The sequence below is a fragment of the Varroa destructor genome, unplaced genomic scaffold (assembly GCF_002443255.2).
Source record: "Varroa destructor unplaced genomic scaffold, Vdes_3.0 BEIS01000007.1, whole genome shotgun sequence".
Taxonomy (NCBI): domain Eukaryota; kingdom Metazoa; phylum Arthropoda; class Arachnida; order Mesostigmata; family Varroidae; genus Varroa; species Varroa destructor.
Genome location: NW_019211460.1, coordinates 12,687,536 through 12,705,060, shown reverse-complemented (window position 1 = coordinate 12,705,060; position 17,525 = coordinate 12,687,536). Strand labels below are relative to the sequence as shown.

The 17,525-nt window shown below is 40.4% G+C and overlaps 1 pseudogene across 22 annotated transcripts in view; it reads right to left on the bottom strand.

Annotated features, from left to right (window-relative positions):
- LOC111254437 (pantothenate kinase 3 pseudogene) overlaps positions 1-17,525 on the bottom strand; it is a 50,738-nt pseudogene that overhangs the window by 21,932 nt on the left and 11,281 nt on the right. For 15 of the 22 annotated variants that reach the window (XR_015316723.1, XR_015316722.1, XR_015316720.1 and 12 more), the window contains one exon: positions 13,345-15,896. The exons of 3 other annotated variants lie outside the window; for them this stretch is intronic. The product of XR_015316723.1 is annotated as a pantothenate kinase 3 pseudogene, transcript variant X26 (transcript). Of the gene's footprint in view, positions 1-1,947; positions 1,963-4,016; positions 4,564-6,617; positions 6,642-13,344; positions 17,116-17,525 lie in introns of those variants that run through there. 4 more of the 22 variants (XR_015316728.1, XR_015316715.1, XR_015316729.1 and 1 more) reach the window with 4 other exon arrangements.

Sequence of the window (17,525 nt, the reverse complement as noted above, 5' to 3'; positions counted from 1 at the left end):
GGTTGTAATACACTAAAAGAACAAAATGATCAAGTATATATCGGCAGTGTTAACACGACCCATCCAGCCGTTGATGAATGGAGAATGCTAAGCTAGCTTATTGTATACGCGGTTCATAGCGAATTGATGTGGCAAAGACCATGAAAAAGCCTATACTCAGAAAGTCTAGGCATGTAGGCTCCTAAAGCACGATACGCAGGGACATAGCGTGTTGTCGGAGAATGGAAACAAGTGAAATGTATTGTTGGACTCATTAAGACTAAATACATAGAACATATTTGTCTGAGGACGTAGTTTATATCGTATCTGGCGAAAAAAAAAATGGCGAAAACGAGCTGATATACATTTTCACATTATCTAGAGGTATATATTTCTATTAACAATGTAAACAATTAACCAGAGTAAATGTTATTATTATATTTAGTTATGGTATGTATAGTTATAGTAACATAAAACATGTAAAAAAAAAATAGTTTCGGTTGCCTAAAACATCACAATGATTTAATGAATTTATAAGAAGCAGAATGTATTGGCAAAACCTCTTTTTCTCTTTGTAAGCGGTCGGAAATTAAAGTAGCACTTGATTTTCGAGATTACCGAACTCTCTATGAGTTATTCTATCGGTAATCTCTAAACAGGGGGTAACGAACAAAAATAAGCACATTACACATATTAGCAGACTGACGACGAAAGCATTTTTGACAGACGCCAGTAGCCTATCGCCCGAAAGTGTTTAATTAATTACGATCCCGAACCTCGGCATGAAAAAATCAGGGAAGATGAGCAAAAATACGGGTTTAGAGAGTAAAGTGTTTCCTATTAGAACGGTAATATGTTAAGGAAAGGGACAGTCAAAATTTCAAACTAACATACGAAAGTATGCCGGTATCAATATGACCACCCGTTCATAAGAATGCGACCGGGAGAAATGTGCAATTGAATGTAGGCTAACGAAGAGGAAGCGATGCTTTCGTCACCGAGGCCACTGAATAAATGTCTATTATTTGAGAAATGTCCTAGGGGCATTGTCGTCCTCGTCGTGTAGCCCTGTAGTAAAGCATGGGGCAGAAGAGTTTAAAAAAAACAGTGAAACAATTAAATTTCACAACGAGGGAGCACACTTACAATTTAGCCAGAGTGAACAAAAGTGATCAATGTAACAAAAAGCCAATGTTGATTCGATCAGAATAAACTGCCATCCACGGCGACTAATATGTAGCGAGCATTTATCATAAAGTGTAATAAAAACAATGTTATTATTGTAAACTAACATACAATTTCGATTGCCTAGCCAGAGAGGAAATGGCTTTTAAAAGGGCAACCTAATACTCGATCAATGTCAACATGATTCTTTCGAAAAAAGATCCGTTTAAGCCAACGCTTGTAAAGGAAATTTGGCACGAGGTAATCCACGTGTATGTAGGATGTCTCTCGTCCATTTTTACAGCGACTTAGCATCTGAATCATCTGTTTTCCCGAGTTTTCTGAATTAAGCTCAGTAGCCTACCGGTCAATAATCAATGGACTGCCATAAACCTCATATATCTACTACCAAACATTCGCAAAGCAGTGACACTGACGCCAATGTTAATACATAAAGCTCGAGATTTTGGTAACCAGAAATGCTCACATAGTCTAATGCAAACGCTGGTTATTTATATAACACATATATGATGACCGCATGTGGTCAGGATTCTAATACTACGCTGGAAAAGACATCGAAGAGGCGAATGTCACGGCAATCTATGGCTATACAATTCACGACGCCAACGTTTGGCAGGAATCGCTAAAAACTACTAGACTATTAGAAAATACCTGCTTGATTTATTAGGCTGTCGTTTCAGACCTGCCACTGGTGTGTACTATCGCCAAATGACCATGCTGTTTGGAGACAAACGGCAAATTCGATCACCACCGAATGAAACCCACCGCTTCCATTCTCCGTATCGATCTCCGCGCCCTCTATCAAATTCCGGTAACAACAAGAAGAATAATGGAGGCCTTACTGTGAATGATTGGTAGGTACTGTGGATACTTCTACAAATCATTATACAATGAACTACAGCACGTAATAGTGTTATTTACAGGATGTTACTCTAGGTCGTCAAACTAACAAAACTTGTTCTGTCACTTGGTAGATCACATGATGAAAAACATTTTTATTTAAAAATGTTTTTTCTTTTTTTTTTTAAATTAAAAACCTCAGATATATCATAACAGTGCCAAGGGCAATAAGGAAAAACGGTCACGACAAATAAACGGGAGTACATCATGATATACTGAAAGAGATAATAATTATATTGAATATTCCAAGCGGTAAGCATAAGTACTTAACAGCGGAATTAATCCAAGTAGGATATTGGTAAGAGTCTTTTCACTTTAGCCTTGCTCTCCCAAAAAAAACAATCGATTCGGTAGTTTTACAAATTTGAGAGAAAAGTAAGTAATCTCAAATATCCGTCATGTTATCTTAAAATTGTTCTGAATCATATACGACGGTGAAGGTAGTATGAATGAAGTAGTGAAGGCGCTACTTCAATATGTTTCGAATCAATCGTTCGGAACGTTGGGCCTATGATAATACTAATAGGGTAATACTATGATAAATCTTTGTAGTTGCCTATAACGCAAATGTCTATCAAGTTTTGCTGACTGCTTTCATATACGTATTGCATTTAATGATATTTGGCATTATCGCCTTTGAGAATTGAATCAAGGTATTATTCTAGAGAAAAAAAATATAAACTATACAGACCGGCTGAATCCACTATGGATCACTAAACGAAGAGAATTGCGGGATCTCGTGCCCACTAGAAGGCATCAGTTGGGATAAATTATCCGAAGCGACCCGAGGCGGAGTTTCTTCTCGAACCTATCAGGTCTTTAATAGGTGGTAGGAAAAGTTGTCTGGGGAGGGTTGGTTACAACTTTTTGTACTAGTATTTGTTTAAGCGTATTGCAATAATTTTCTAAACCATTGAAACGTTTCGTTTCATTTAGTGAAGTATAGCTTGCACAATACCATGAGCGTATCGGGAAATTCTGTCAGAATATACGGCAGTGTCCGCCAATCTTCAGCAGCAGCAAATTGTGGTATGCTACGTAAGGACCAGCAAGGCCTTGAAGCGAGGCCTTTAACAACCTTTGAGAGAGGCAACCGGCAATTCTTTACTGCTTGTTGTAGACGTCGGTTATCGTGGAGGAACCATGCAATAAGCAATAAACTGCCGCATATATTACTCAGAAAGACGTTTGGTTAGTCAAGTCTAGCACCAGTAGAAGAGGACAATGTTCTAGCTGTTGGAAAAAGAGAAAAAAAAAAGACCAATTAGCTCCAAACAGTGTTTGGCGACGGCAGTTTTTGCAATGATATTACACGAATATCACAGTAACCGTTCTCCAACGACAAGAGACGCATAAGGTACATTTGATTGTTGTGGTCGCTTCGGAAACGGCCAAGGCCACTCAATATTCGCTGCAAACGAAGATGTATACACATTTCATGGCACATATTCTTACGGTCACTCGATAAGGGGTCAAAAATTTGTAAAACTTAGTACATCAGACAGGTTTCAATAAAGTAAAGCGTCTAATGCCAATGAGTGGCAACTTTTGTGATTTCGTACAGGTTATTAAATGAAAATCGTCAATCCCTGGGAAAGGATCAATTGTCAATCCCTTCTTGAAGCTTTGTAAATATTATCGATCCGGCCTTCATGATGATCCGGCCTCAGCATTTCATGCTGAGGAAACAAGCATGTATACACTCGACAAGCACCAAAATTCATAACGTATTTGTAACATAGTTACTGTTCTCCACGAATGTGAAATTATTGATCTAAGCCTGCTTTAGACTTCGACCATGTTCTATACCGTTTTAAGCGGTGGGCAGAGAAACGTCCAAAGAATATCGCGATTACTAGAGTTAGGGTAGACGTGCCCTTCCCGTTTTTAACCAGTTAGATCTAGACTTGCCTTTATTACCCATAATAAAAACATAGGCACTATGCACTTACTTCTTTGGTATCACATAGAATTCATCTGGCACGCTTCACTTGTCACTACGTGTCATCCATTTAATAGCTCCTAGTTCCTTGCTTTCTTTCTGTCGAGGTAGGTCATGGCCAATTAATTTGCTCCATTAAAAAAAACAAAAGTAAACAACGAACTTACTATTGATATAGAAACGTATCCGGAACTCGCTATAAGTTGTGAAGCATCGATGTGTCAGCCAGTTATGGCTAGAAAATTCGAAGTTCCAGATTTATTCAACGCTTACCGCCTGCTGCAGACACCGTCGTCCTTGCATAACAACGGCAAGGTAATAAATGTCGGATCATCAATTGTTTTGGATGGCGCCAGCTCGCTCAGTTGCACTCACAATGAATCGCTGATGGGATTCCTATCTTTTATTTACGTCCTATCCACTGCAGATTTGAAGATGGGCGCCCGTTTCTTTGTTGAATTACGGTTATTGCTTGAATATGCCGGCGCATATCTTCGTCCATAACTTCAGGCAACTCTCTCAATGCCGCTGCAACCGATTGCTCTTAAAACGTTTAGCTAGAAGTAATCCGCAGTGAAAAATTCATTAATAGAATTAAACAAATTTCAGTAAATTTATTCATACAGACATTTAAATCTTTCAAGTTCCCAGACGTTGTAGGCTTTAGGCTTCTAAACCTAAAGTTTCGTATTCTTTATTTAGCTGTTTATTACTTCTTTCCTAACAAATAGAATAATTGCATTTTATCCGTATGACGTTATAAAACGATGGATGCAAAAGGTGCTAAGGGTTTTCTGGTAATTCGCTATATGCTTTCTATACGAAGACCTGACGGCCTGCAAACGGCTTTGGGACCTTTGAATCAACTATGGCAGCCAGCACCAATTCGGCGGTAGGGCGTACGGTTTTTCCGGTTTCTGTGATCGGCATTCCCGTCTCTTCTTGTCAATGGCCGTCGGACGCGGTTGTGTGAGAATGTCGAATAATTTGACGTTTCTTTAGGCAGTCAGGCAAAACGAGTGAAGGCGCCAGTCGGGGCTTTGTATGGTCTTTTGATTTCCATTTCACCTCGTTCTTTTATTCGTGAAGTGGAAGATAACTTAACAAGAAGGAACCCAATTGGCTTCCTCAAAGCCACACGATGCATAGCTCTTTAATGTCCTCACAAACGCGAATGTAGTGGGGGGGGAGGTACGGTACAATAGCGTAAAACTATATCGCCATGGATCAGATGTTCTGGCTGAGGATCTTAGTTGTTGGTCTAGATTGGAATATGCATAGAATTGTTAACCAAACAATACGAGGAACGTAGTGCAGTTTAATTTTTTTCGCTCGAAATTTCCTCGGAAAATCAAACAAGGTGGAACTCGTATTGTAACAACATACCGACCTTAAGTTAGTAATGCCTCATCTTAAAGAAGTTGCTTTGATCTTGGAACAGAGCATGTTTTCGATGTCCTCCTCATAAAGCTTTTATTGCCCTAGATGATTAAATATGATTTGATGTAATCTACCTAAACATGACTTATGAAAACGTGCATAAGCGCGGTTTCGTCAGATTACTGTAATGTTGCTACGTTAGATATTACGCAGCACCGGGGGCTTTTCCCTCGGATTTTGAGCTCAGCCAAAGTACAGAGCTTCTGAGCTGTCCTCAATCACGTAGGGTTTGTGGTGTTGGCACTTGTTTAAGTCGCCCGCCGAAATATTCGGTTGACAGACGTGTCTGATTGACGGATGCCTGTAAGCGAAGACGTAGGCGTATGGCTACTGCGTGCCAAGCCTAAAATCTGCTCTAGCAGCGACAGCCCGCCAGTCTCATGGACGAGATGCCGGATCCAGTGAGGAAACGCGCAACTTGATTTAAAATTCCTTTCATATAAAACTTGACGAAGGCTTTGGACAAAGATCGAGTGGATGCCAAATGGTCAACACAAAGAGCAGAGGCTCAGAAATGGGTAACTGTTCCGGCTAAGCAAAGCGAGATGAGGTTGATGGCTCGCGGAGGTTTTCTAGCCAGAGTTCTGAAGGCAGACCAGTAGGAAGCCGAAGGGTCTATACGCTGTACTCGAAGCGAATGTATGGACAATATCCGGAATCTATTTGTGTACTGTTGCAATCGTTAAAACAATGGAACCTCGCAATTACTATGCTAGCGTTAGCTGTGCTAATGATAGGGGCCCCTTTCGAAAAGAAGAATCCCATATTTAAGTGGATTAGGGTGTCTGATTCTTGCAAATGTGAGCTACGCCGCAAACATAGGTGTATAACTTTTCCGATACCTTTGTATTCGCATTGCACCGTCTTTGGTCAGTGGCTAATTTTGCATCGAAGTATTTTACCAAAAGTAAAGGGCGGGTAAGCCAGGTCGGAACGGGCTATTTTTGTTGTTGACTGATAAAGCTTATATTTGACAGGATATACGCATATGCAAAGGCATTATTTCACGACGTTTGTTTACACTATCGTCTACGCGTAAATAACTCCGACTGGCCACAATCGTAATACCAATAACTGGTATTACGTCCGGTCCGGTTCGACCTGTTGTATCAGTATATTCTCCACCTGCATCTTGGCTAAGCGCTCTTTAGATGACCTAGCTTATATCTCCTGAAATCACGCACTGCATCATCCTCTGAAATTGAATTGTTAAGTAAAGAAAAGGACCGTTATTGCTCTCAAATGAATCAATTTTTTGGAATCCTAAACCCGTCCTCTTATAACTGCTCCTAAAGTAACAGATAATATTGAGCTACTGAGAAATTTTTAAGATCCAGCATCGAACCGCTGCCAATATTGTCCATTCACTGTTTATTTTGCAACAATTTCTAGGTGACCTTGCCGTGTTGATACGTCGTCAGTTGTAAGTATGCAGCTGATGACAGATGGTTCATTTGGCCAATTTACCTGCCAGTTCTTTCTTAGTAGGTCGCTTACTTCGCTAAGGCTAATATGTGCCTAAATTGTATATGCTTGTGTGCACATGTATGTAGCATCGACGTGTAGTAAATTCATTGTGCATGTAAGTCGACCAGTAAGCACTCCGGAAATAGCCAGTTGCGCAGAAATCGCCACTGGGCTAAACCCATCGACGATGGCAAGGCAAAGCTGTGGCGTAGCTGACTTACCAGTAATCTTTCTCGCATTACGCCTGTCCTAACTCTGCGCAGTGGCTGGGATATGGTCGGGCACAATAGACTATATGCGATCGTTATAATTACAGTCGTTTGCCGCTATAAACCACGAAGTACCCTACAATGCATGCCATAATTTCCGGCAGCATTTCTGTCGGACGAACATGTACGCATCGGTGTCATGTCTGTTTAACTTCACGATCATGGCGAAGTAATTGAAAAGAGCAAGCCAAGTGGACCCGGGTGCTGTAGACCCAGAGTTCGTCTGGATAGAGGAAGCTCTGAAGTTCACCGATATGTAATGATTCCGCAATTTTCGTATTGCTCGATATGCTTCTTGGCAAGCGAGCTAGTATAGCTTGCTTTAGCACAAAAAACAAATAGAAGATGAATGAATAATAGGAAATTCTCTATAAAGCATAAAAAGTTCGAGCGCTTATAGCAGCGAGTCGAGTGTTATTTTGACAGGCAGCAGTTTTCTCAGGTGACTTATGACTAGATGGTCATATGCCAATGATACGCCATATTGTCGGTTACTTCGTAAAGCGGTATTTTACGCTTCGCTCAATAAGTGGGTTACGGCCTAATAAATTCTTTCTGGTCAGAGCTGAATAGTAAAAACAAATACTACGCCCGTATACCCTTGGCTACAGTGTGACTACTTCAATAACGACTGACTCTTTATTTGGTCTACCTTGTGATTTTTAATTGATTTAAAATTTCGAATGGTTACCTTTTTCGTTCGTGATAACTAAAAATAAAACGAACTGTTGTGAAGTTTTTGAATTAGTTATATATACATATTAATTTCTTATATTTGGTCATGCAAATCACACACTGTAGAACTTCTCAAGAACGGTAAGCTAATTCTATAAAATAAATAACCAAATTGAACTATACACTGTTTTAGTATATATACGTCAGCGCCGCATTGGTGGTCCATAGGAAAAATCCTCCCATCGTGTAGATGTGCCCATCTACATCTAGATAGTCCCAACTAAAGTTTACAATAGCAGGTACACCACATATGTACACACGTTTAGCATATGATATCTGTAGCATCTTTCCTGTAGCCAAAGTCAAATAGAGTAACGACATCTTCAGTACAAAAGCGTCTGCGATATTTATAACCGGAGGGAGCAGAGTTCAAGTATCAAAATAACGAGCTATCTTGTTAGTTCGAAGATAGTTTGCCGTAATGTTCCTGCTGACCAACCCATTACCTGAGGATATCTTGCTTGCAGAGCATTGCAGCTTGCAGAACTTGGCTGTCGCATTCTGTCGTGGTAAAAATAGAAAAGAAATCTTTTATTATTGCAAAGATGGATCCGGGAGGCCGAACAGTAGCTCTCCAGTGTTTGCTGCTGGAAGACTAGTAATCAATGCTCTGATAAGGGTTCCGAGGACGGCACCATTGCAGTCTCATCGTTGGCTCCTTTTATCTCCATTTATCCTTCTCCTCTATTGGTCGTTTTGCAACTACCCTTCTATAAACACCCGTATTCTATTTGCCATTCTAGCCACCTCTATCGTTCTCAGTTTTCCTGTCCGCGATTCGGCTTGGGGCCTAACGGCTAAGGTCAAGAGGATCCCCCTGACTCGTCCAACGTCGAACATCATGACTTCTGATATGACGCCACATTTTACTTCGCTAGGTCCTATAATGTAGCCACCAACATATTGGCCTGGAACAAGAACGCCTACGGCTATAATTGGCCTTGCCCAATGGGCCGTGCTTGTGTACGTATATACATTCAGTCAGATACACACATCGAAATACAGAGCCATGTTGCACATGGTAGTTTGATCAATAAAGAACGCTGGAAACAGATGAATAGCTTTCCATTGCGAGGCATGGAGGTCACTCTTACAATGTCAAGACCAGTTCTGACTAGGGAAACGTAAGATAGAATCCGCAATCAGCAGACCTATATTTAGGTTACATCATTTCAATATCTTGCATTACTAGAGCACTATGGAATATAACATGTCTTTGTTATAACAACTTATAACTGCAAAATTATTAGCTATGTTCTTCAAAATAATGGAAGCACTGATCCTTTCCAAGAGGATTTTGAAGTGAATGAAACTCTTCGCGGAAAACTAGTTGGCCCTATCAACATACGCAGGAACACAACTTTGATGTAGCAAGAGTTTCACTTAAGCTTTGCTATCAGTTGGACACACCTCCAGTGGCCAATGTATGGAAATTGTTACTGAAGTACTCTTTCAGAAACATTGTTAGAATATAAAAAAAAAAGTGGAAAAAGGTCTTTTCGTCGAACAGTATTACTATCGTAATAAATTATGGGTCTGATTAATTAGTTCAACTCGTTTTCTATCTAGGTTAGCACGTATTCAGTTGATGTATGAGCCTTTGTGTAACATTTTTATGGGAAACACGGGAAAATAAAGCTGACCTAAGGACCCATGATGACCCAGGATGAGTTCCCAGACGTGTACCTTAGGTACACGGTAGGTGACAATGATTGACTCTATACAGGGGCTGAATTTAACGAACGTGTGTTTGAATTCGTGTGTGCTTTAGCGTTCTCGCGTACTTTTTACATTTTACGCCATAACTATCGTCAACTTTTACATTTCTTCTTATATAGATTCACGAAATCTTCTGATTTCGAGGAACATACCTGTACCTTGAGCAGTTGTCGCGCAGTACGCTCTGCTGCCCCTATCGAGTTTGAGGAAAGTGTCACCAGTGTAAAGCAAAATATACACGTATATTTCAAAACATATAATAGGTCGTTTCTTAGTAGCATGACAAAACTATGCGCAACAAAAATATGTTGCACATAATTTGGTCTATTATTTTTTTTCTAAGACAATTACGCGAACAACATTTGAAATTTCTATTAAGATTAGATATTTCGACATAACGTACATGAATTTAATGTCCTTTGTGCAACAATTACTCTGCAGTACCATTTGGTTTGCTGAATATGTTGTTACTGAAATTCGTACACGCCATTTAATTTGTTTCTGAGAGCTCACGAAAGACTACGTGTGCCGCATTCATCTCACTCCGAGCTAACCAGGGTTGCAATAGCGTAGAGGGACAACACCAACATGCTATATGAGGGGGGCGTAGACAGCAAAGTTTTTGCCATTTGCCCTTCAGCATGGGGCCGCTGCTCACCAACCAACATTCTAACTTTACAATGCAAATGTATAACGCCCACATTACACACTACTTTTTACAGAATACAGATCGTATGCCCTCACAACTCTGATAGAAACACACACCAGCAGCATTTTACCAACTATATAAAGCGTGCTTGTCATATTGATCATCTTGGTAATCTTGCGTGGGTTCCTAGTATTTAGGCATGCGCATATTCTTTGGCATCTGACAACATTGAAAAATCACAGTCACAACAAATCAGGTTGCTACGTACAACTTTTGTATTCAAAGCTTTATTTCCCGTATTGTTGCTAGGCATTCCATCATGTTTGCTGGCTCCCAACAGGAAACGAAACGTGTCTATGCTGGAATTCGAACCTAGACCACGAAAGACTAGCGTATAAATACGTTTCTCACTAAGATATCACGGGGACTGATATGGGGTTGATCTTCTCTCTCTCCCTGTAGAAGAATAGAGAAGCCACCTCTTTCTCCGGCTCTTGCTCTTGAGAGCAAGAGGCGGAGAAAAGCCTTCTTTAGTGAAATAATTTACTAGAATTGTCGTCGAAAATGCCTGCTTCGTTTATCTACGAAAGGCTTTTTTAAACATGCCGTACCCGAACGCGCTGTACACGACACTTCCGTTTTCTTGAACTACATATAATGTAGACGAACTTTTATCAAACCAGACAATAGGCACATTCATTTACTTATCATTATAATTTCTATTATTCTGAATACTGTTAGATCGAAGTGAACATCGCGCAAGGCTCTGCGATTCGGTGTGTCTGTGCAACAAAGTGTGTTTATTGCTTCAGCAACATCCTCACTTTATCTCCTCAAAGTATCGGAGAAATAAACCAGATGACTGACGCCATGTCGGTATCGTTCCATGTGTGTGCCACCTTTCGCTATCTATGCGCCTAATCAACTCTCTCAAGTATCCAGCGGAGGCATATTACTGTTTTCGTCACAACAATAACGATCTCACGATGATTTCTAATTTTGCCGTATAGCGGAGCTCCCCCTATTGGGATACGAGTACACAAGTTGCTCCGAAGTTATGAATCTCGAAGGTATATGCAAACGGGAGCACGTATGCAAGGGTAAACCCGATGTACTCTATTATATTGTTGTCAAGGTCAGTCCGGTCATCGATAATTCCCCTTGGCTGAAAACACGAGCGAGGGAATTTACACGAGGTACAAGGATGATTCGCTTTATCACGCTGGATCTCTCTACTGAATTTAAGCGCGTGCTACGCTATCAGATAAATTGTACGGCGTTGGGAAACTATCCGTGCTGTTATCAGCGGATATTGCATTACCAAGGTTGAGTTACTTAAAAGATTGCTCCGCGAGCGTTTTACTGTGCAATACGGAGTGATATTGAGTTATGGCCATTGATAAGAGGTAGATATCATCAAGTATTTCTTATGATAAAAAGGAAGAGGAACAGCAAAACAGCAAGTGGTCCAAGATATTGTCAAGTACGGAGCATCAGCGTTATTGGCAACAGCAACAGGACCTAGTGGCACCGGATTCTTTAGGAAGTTTATCTCTGCCGTTTGCATCTACAGCTGCTTATAACGCTATTCGTATGATGTCTCGTGGATCGAATCATGGAACTATTAGGAGGAGACGTTACAAGTATCGTAGCAAGTATCATTTCATTAGGAATAAAAGGAAGTACTATAGGAGGAAGATACGCAGTAAGAAGACTATTACAAGAGTTATCCAGGAATACGACGGATCTGTTGGAAACCCACAGACGCCAGGATTTATATTATCCCTTAGGAGGAGTTCATAAATTTATATTTTCAACCAATCGGAGATCAATATACGCATTTTAAAGTATTAAAATATATTTTTCGCATAATGCCGGGAGGATCTGCGCATCCAGCAATTGACGAAGTAGCTAAGAATGAGAATAATAATCGATCAGTACCAACGTGTTTTAAGTCGTATCATATTGGGAGTACTGTGTGCTTAGGTGATTTATTAGTTCAGCAGGGTGATAAACCTTATAGTATATTTCATACACAAAGATTTAAGTATACACCTAAGTATTTATATAAAAACTTAGGTCTATATAAACTTTATATATATATTACGTGCTGCTTATCATGTAAATAAGCCTAGGGCATGATGATGTTCTATTGGACCTATTATATCTGGGTCGCGTTATTTGATTCCTAGTGATCCTACACTGATAACACCTAAATGTTCGTATCGTATTAAAGTAATAATATCTGTTTTGCATGCTAAATTTTATACTTATGCATCTAATACTAAGTTTATGGTGTAAGAGGAAACACAATTTTCAGTTATGTTTAAATAAATTCAAGAGCTTTTATAATTTAATTATCTTAATTTTTAGTAGATTCATTACAAAAGATAATATTATTTTCTATAAATGTTTGTACAAGGCAATCGACGCGATCTGTTAACAAAGGGGTTATGTCGTAGCTGGGGGATTTGTACCAGTTTTCTGGGTGAGCATTTGAGGTAATAATAATTGTTTTTGAGGTAAACTCTTCATGGGATCCTTTTTTTTTTTCGACTTTATAGGAATAACGGTCGCAGATTTTAAGTAACTCGTCCCAGGGGATCCATCCGTAAAAGTCATCCAAAATGACTGTTTCCTCCTCTTGATAACTATGCCACCATTGTGACCGATTTTTATAATAGACGGATGAGGAAGAAGCAATTTTAGATGCAGCGCGGGATTTTCCCATACGAGACGGACAATATAATACGTAAACGTGGAATAAAATGGAACCAGGAGATTTCGTAACTCAGATAATCCTCTATAGAAACGTACGCAAGTAGTCTGGTACTCCTGAGCCACTTGGTGTAGGCTTTTGTGGTCATGAACCAGAGAATGGACTGTTTCCTGAATATCACATCGGTTGCCTCGACTTCGGGGTTCTCCGAATTCTTCATAGGAACCAGACTTTGTACAATACGGCAAAAAACGTTCTCAAGAGAAAGATATGCAGGCAAGAAAACGTTGTTCTCTACTAGATCCAAACCTTTCTTGTCTAACACGACCATAACAAAAAATCAAATGTACTTAAACTTTTATTACTACTTGGGACAGCGCTGGAAGTTATGAAAACGTAACTACATGCCACAGGCATTCGTCAACTGAACTATAAATTGAGTTACATTTTGCTAACTAATCTTCAAAGTAGAAACTTTCCAGCAACTTAAGGTCACTTCGCTAGAATTATAGGCAGCCGCTGCATAGCAATCACGTCACGTGTCCGCTGGTAATGGCTACCCCTCTCGTATGGCCGGTGTTAGGCTTTGATCGTGCCGCACGCGCCTCACATGTCCACTCGGTATGAGGCTATTTCTTTATCCGCTGGTCAGCATTACGAGTAAGTAGATTTCTTCGCTGACGAGATGGACGAACCGGGTCTGTAAAAGTTTTTCCATCTTGTCTATTCTTACGTCTCCCGCTTTACCTCTACACCATTCTAAGGGTCGCCGAGGCAGCAAACCTCGAAGTTTCTTTACGGCTGAGACTTAACCCAGCACCGACGAAAGTCATGAAGCTCTACCCGTCAAACACAACAATGATATTTTCCCGCGACCAGCAAAAGCCTAGGGAGAAAAAGAAAAGGTTGGGCCGACGGCGAATGAAACGTGAACTTTTCAGATGTGATATTCTCGTTTCTTCTCGCGCACACTTTGCTGCTGCAGATATTGAAGCCACACGTTCACTACACCAGACTTTGCCTGGTTTACAGCCTCGCTTCTTATGGCGGTAAGCTTTTTCCCGCTCGTCCTTCTCATCAATGACTGTCTGTCCTTTCGGCCGCTTCGTTGCACTCACAAGAAAGTCGTGCGCTGTGTGTACCCATTTTGACAAGATTCAAGAAGGCTAAAGTGGAATAGAAAAATGAGAAGAAATAGGAGAGAGATAAGGAGTGGCAGACGAAATGTAGACGCTCATCAGAATGAAGGACAGCTCCTCGAGGTGAGCAATGCAGACAAAAAGATAGAGGGGGATCGAGAGCACGGAAGAAATAAACGGGAAAAAAGTGAAGAAGAAAGCAATTTATTGTTCTATAGCACAGTTTACGTCTCCAAAACTGCTTGCAGTCAGTCACAGACAAAGTGGCCGATCCATAAACCGCGCATCCGAGTGTAGGTGTAGCCGTAGCCAGCTTTGCTTACTCGTCTGGCGTCTAAACATGCATGCGCTTTGTGGCCTCGTACCGTAGACGTTTCAACAGAATGGAAAAAATACAAGTAGTAGCAGCTAGAGTAGTTCGATATTTTTCATAATGGAGAACGGTAGTTGACCGTAATGAATGCGCTCAGGATTATAGACATCTGTGAGTGCACACAAGTACACAAATTTTGCATGCTTCCCACTCAAGGTCTTGGTTAGGCTAGGATTGACGCTGAGGTAAAGACTAAAAGAATAAAGAAAATTCCGACACAGCACAGAGATGATGTTTCTTGTTTTGTTTCCCTCGCCCTTTTTTTTGGCGTTAATTTTTCGGAGGAAATAAACTTCTGAAGTGCGTTTACCAAAATTATACCCAATATGTAAAAGCAGATAAAGCAAGATGCGAGAACCAGATTTACAGTTAAGAAAAAATAGGCACATAATTGAGAAAGACGCCTAAGCCTGCCTCTGCGTCTATGGAGAAAAACAATGAAACATAGAACAGCTTTTAAATAGGCAGAAAAAAAAACCATATAGAATTTTATTTACCAATAATAGAGATACTCATCATTATTATTGTTCGTATATATTATTATTGATATTACTATTATATTATATTGTATATTGCTTTCTTTACATGAAGGTCATTTTTAGTACATAAAATTATACACTCTGCCGAGCTCTTTTCAGCCAATTTATCTACCTGGATACAAACAAGCTAGCCTAGGAAATTATTTTTCATTTTTTTTTGTTTTTGACAGTAGTCGATTTTGAATCTGGCCCCGCCAGAACAAATCCAAGAGCTCTGTGTATAGAAAAAAATTGTACAATTGCTTCTTACAAAGGTGGCGTCCCACATATGGCGAGGCAATAACCAATGCACGTTTTACAATGTGTTACGCTTGTACCTGACATAGTGAATCACACAAATAGAGTCAGATTAAAAGGGAAAAGACACCCATAACGAAATCCGCTTATCGATAAAGTGAAAATATCCGATTCCATAATATATGTTAGCAAACAATAAATAAAGTTTAGGTGAAATTTAGAGAAATATCCTCCGACATTACCTTTAGTAGCCCAATAACCCTCGCCCTTCTTCCTTATTGCCGAGTGAGCTCCGCTCATGATATTCCCGCTCACGGATGCCTAAAACGACCTGGTGTTTCAATGATGCACCAAAGAAAAACAGGCTATAGAAATTCGTGCTTTGTCCTATACGTCTGTGTAGGGTGCATACAGAAAAACCCGTCTTGGGGGTCCGACAGACGCACCAGCTGCGGTAGATTTACGATGGCTTGCGCGAGCGACTCTCGATGCTGCCTCGTTATGCGGGCTCGGAGCGATGGAACTATTGCCGTCAGCCAATTGTGTCAATAGAAGAGCCACTTCTTCTTGAATTTCGAATGCAACAACCACAAAGTAAGCTCGCCTGCCAACAACGATTTGAACAACGATAAATTTACGTACCGCTTAAATGTGAATCCGAAAAAGGGAGAATACTCGGATTTTGTTCTGCATTGCCGCTGATACTCGTCAGGCAAGGTACCCTCTACGACAAATATGGCAGTCGAGAACATTTGGTTCCATTAAGCAAGTACGCTAACACAGAGCTGATTACAAAAATACGAACCATATAATACATGTGTTAACGGCGACATTATTTAAGAAAGGTTTATTCACGGAGGCACCAGTATTATCCGTAGGGTTTCTACTATTATAAACAGGGCGCATGTAGAATTTCTAACAATTAGATACGTGTCCTATGACATAATAAAACAGGGCCAAGTTCGAACCGTTCAACCTTATGGAAACATTCGCTTAACTGTAATAAAGGATTTGTTTATGTCAACAGGACGCCGTTCCTAGAGCCGCGCTTAAATTACTGTGTTGATCGGTTTCTCCTATGTAAAATGACTTACTAAATCTTTTTGATGATAAAGTATCGCAAATATCGATAACTGCCACAGTAGCATAGCGTGTATTTTGAACGCGTCCCGGAAAAAAATTGCGCCCTTGTTTCTTCCCACAGAATCCGAAGGGATGTCGCATTCTTCTAATAAATGCGAAAGTTTTTACAAAGAGTTTAGCATAATGTGAATTAAAGGACTCGTCGCGCAGTGTACCGACGCTCTGGCAGCGGACAGATCGCGCGTTTTGTTCGGCCCTTTCGTTCTCGTTAAAAAGTTGGGAAGAAGAATACCCGAACAAAGAACGCTAAAAACGGATCCGCTATGCGTCATCGGAGAGGCGAAGGAAAACCAGTGTCCGTGTGAAATAGAAGTGCGCGAGCTGAGAATTCGACTCAAATGCATGGGCACCACATTCTAAAGAACTAAACGCGCCACTTTACATGGTTCGTTTTTGGGCGCTTGTACGAACCCATAAAAATTTATTGACGGACAGAGTAATTAATATATTTTGCTAAACTGTTTTAGGTAGATACGAGTATGCATTTTTTTTTATGGTGTTTAGCAACATTTTAATAAGCGACCTACCGAGAGTAATATCAAATAGAGTTGTGGTAATAACTAGGACGCAGTGAAAGCCTAAGAGTACTGATGTACGATGAAAGCATTGCTCAGTTGACTAACGACGATGATTAATGTATTCCTACTTGCCTTTGAGCCCATTTCGTCCAGGACTACTACCTGGAACATTTTCCGCAATATCAATTACTTATCTTTCGAATCCATATCTACGTGACCAATACGCTTGGGAACAAAGTCACTGATGGATTTCTAAGCAATGATGTCTCTCAGCCACTTACGCCGTTTCATTGGATTTGTCCCTATGTTCTTTTCATACTGTCTCTGCCCCACACCGATGTATTAGAAGGCAACGGAGCGAAGACAGTGGGGCAACAACGACAACAACTGGAAGGGCAAAAGCACCAGCCGCTTTACATGGTAAAGTCGCCGTAAGCAACAATAACAACGGTAGCTACAACCACATCAGCAACGGTTGGGTGCGGGACATTACCACCTCCAACTGCACTTGCAACCTTACCAGAAACAAGCAGTGACCAGAGACAGCAAAGCAACGCATCTCTTCTGTTTTC